Here is a 2,958-nt window from a genome sequence, read left to right as displayed (position 1 = left end):
TTATTCCACAAAGAGATCGTATGAGATTGTTTTGATATTCAGATTTGTTTCTTGACTGTTAAGAAGATTGATAACTGTAAAAATGTCTCATTCGAATATGATATATCTATAACCGAGTCCCCAACATGAGACAAGTTTGTTTTAAAAGTAAATAATTTTATTTTTCTTATATTATATAATAAATATATATTATTTACTGATAATAAAAATATAGTTATTCATCTATCACAAATAACTATGCAAATATGTGAGTCAAGTAGAACAATCAAACAACATAATGATTTCCACAAAGAATATTTAAAAAATATATTTATATTATGTAGTTTTATTTCATATTCTTTAAATAATGTAATACAATATTATACATTATTTTTTTAGAATTGAGAAATACATATAAAATTTTATCCGCGCGTAGCGCGGTTAAAATATCTAGTTTAAAGAAAAAGAGAAAATGTAATTATCACAAGAGACGTCCCTTAATTAGGTGGTGGAAGAGCCGAGCATGTTTACTGCAATAACCTCTAAGTGGGTTCTTAATGAACTTTTAACTATTAAAGCTAAGATAAAAACCTTTATTAAGAGACACTTAGTTATAATGGTACAATGGTAGTATTTAATTAAGGTTCTTAACAAAAAAAAAAATATTAAACTTATTTTTAAACTTTGCCAAGAACACCTTTTTAAACTTAAAACCCACAAAAAGTTCAACGAATTGAAGACACAACAAAGTTATTGCTTTTCCTAAAAATTGAACCTAAGAACTATAAAGCAGAACAGATTAATCCACAATCAAGTGAAGAGTCTCAACAAAATGAAGCTAGAACCGAGATAAAACGAAGAGACATCATATTAAAACATCAATGAAGACATGACTCAGTTACTGTCTTTCCTGAAACCCATTAGCGAACTTGGAAACCAAAACTACAAAAGAAAACTAAGCCTAAATGCTACGAAACAGAGCAGATTAGTCCACAATCAACAAAGACACCAACAAGAAGAAAAAAGATTAAAACTTTACTGAAGAGATGAACAAAGCTATTATCTTTCATGAAACCCCATTAGCGGGCTTGAAAATAATAAACCACTAGAACAAATTAGGACGGAAGAAGAAAGAGATGAAGAAAAAAGAGGAAACCTTTGAAGGGTTTTACGGTAAAGGGAGAGGAAGGAAGAACAAGAAAGGGACCAGGAAGGGGAAGGAGATAAGTGGCGAAAGAGAGGGTTACTGTGGGAGGTGAAGAAAACAAATCTACTACACATGGATTCCAGGAAGCAAATCAAGAAGAATACGGAAACCTAACGGAGATAGATAACATGATGCTATCTAGTATCTAGCCTCTAAGCCATGATCGATCGAACGCGATTGTTGCTATCAACATGAACATCAGATCACAGGAATCAAACAGAAACTAAAAAAAAATGTTTCTTGAGGAGAAGAAGACGGTTCGAGAAGAGAAACGATCGTAACTGCATAAGTGTTTTTTTCACCGACCAAAATCACCTCTCCAATGCCCTATCAACACACGTCCAGTAAGAAACGTTTCTTGAAGCGCTTAACTAAGACCCGCCTCTTAAGTTAATTGTCATTTTTCATTTATTTTAGTTACTTTTTAGCCTAAGAGCCCCACGTAAGGACACCTGTGGCTATGAAAAAAAACGGAAGTCTTTATTCTCTTCTCTTCCTCTCTTCGTCTGTATCTCTTCCTCTCTGTCTCTCTCCCTATCGCCGATAACGGACTTCTCCTTCCTCAGATCATATGCTCCGGCGTTGTTTTTTACAGCAAGCTAAAGAATAAAGATCGCGGCTTTGATGAATCTGAAGCTGATGAGTATCGAGAGCAGAAGGAAAGACAAGGACTTTGAGAATTTCGTGGGGTTGCAGCTTGGTGGTGGATATCGTGACAAAGGACCTCCAAGCGAAGTCGTTGGTTCGTTTTCTCTCCTCTCTTAGTCGATTCTTATTGTCGCTCTGCTCATGTTATCAAAGCTCAAAACTTTATTAAACAAAGTTCTCAGCTTTGAATGTGAATGAACTGTTTCCTGCTTATTAGAGTTCTCTTGTTTTGAAGAATCAGTCTCTTAACCCTTTTGTGACAGTAGTTTAAGTTAAAAAGGTACACACTTTATGACTTGTCTCCGTTATGACAAGGTTTCTTCGTCGGTTATATAACAGAAGTTGCAACCTTTCTCCATGCTTGTGAGGGTGATGCTGTGACCAAGCTCTCCCAAGAGAAGATCCCTTACTTAAATGCCCCGATCTACCTGCAACACAAGACTCAGATTGGGAAAGTAGATGAGATCTTTGGTCCCATTAATGAATCTGTATGTTTTTCACTCTCTATGAGGCTGTTTTCTATCACTAGTCTACTTACTAATGCTAAAAAGTATTTGATTCCTTTTTTCAGTATGGTAGCTACCTCATACGCTGAAGGGGACAAGTTCTACATCGACCATGCAAAGCTATTACCTCTAGCAAGATTCCTTCCTCAACTAAAGTAAGCTTGAAGATCAGTAAGTCGTTTTTCAGGTTCTTTGTTATGAGGTTAAAGCTGAAGCCTTTCACTGTTATGCCACTATAGCTGTCAAATGGTCCGTCCATGGTCCAAATGGGCATGACCAGTTGGACCATTTCAGTTTTGGGCACTAATGGGTGGTTCATATTGGACAATGGTCCAAACAAATGTCCAAGACCAATAGAGACCATGTCCAAATGGGCATGCCCATGAACACTCAATAAAATTTATAATTATTTTTTAATTATTAGTTTAGATCTTATTTCTAAAATTTTGAAATTATGTTTACTTTCCAAAATTATAAAAGTATTTTTTTTTCTTGTCAAAACTGTAAAACTATGTTTTCCTTTCAAAATCGAGAAATTTCATTTTTCCGTCGAAACCAAGAAATTGCGTTTTCCCGCCAAAACCAAAAATTGCGTTTTCCCGCCAAAACCGAGAAATT

At 35.1% G+C, this 2,958-nt stretch overlaps 1 long non-coding RNA gene across 2 annotated transcripts in view; it reads left to right on the top strand.

The window, feature by feature from the left end:
* Nucleotides 1–1,640: 1,640 nt before the first annotated feature.
* LOC106322755 overlaps nucleotides 1,641–2,958 on the top strand; it is a 9,031-nt gene continuing 7,713 nt past the window's right edge. For both annotated transcript variants that reach the window (XR_001266518.1, XR_001266517.1), the window contains exons 1-3: nucleotides 1,641–1,928; nucleotides 2,174–2,322; nucleotides 2,406–2,495. This is a non-coding gene — a long non-coding RNA (uncharacterized LOC106322755). The remainder of the gene's footprint in view (nucleotides 1,929–2,173; nucleotides 2,323–2,405; nucleotides 2,496–2,958) is intronic.

Source organism: Brassica oleracea, chromosome C2 (assembly GCF_000695525.1).
Source record: "Brassica oleracea var. oleracea cultivar TO1000 chromosome C2, BOL, whole genome shotgun sequence".
Lineage (NCBI taxonomy): Eukaryota > Viridiplantae > Streptophyta > Magnoliopsida > Brassicales > Brassicaceae > Brassica > Brassica oleracea.
Note: the sequence above shows the minus strand (reverse complement) of the source record. Positions and strands in the feature narration are given on the sequence as shown.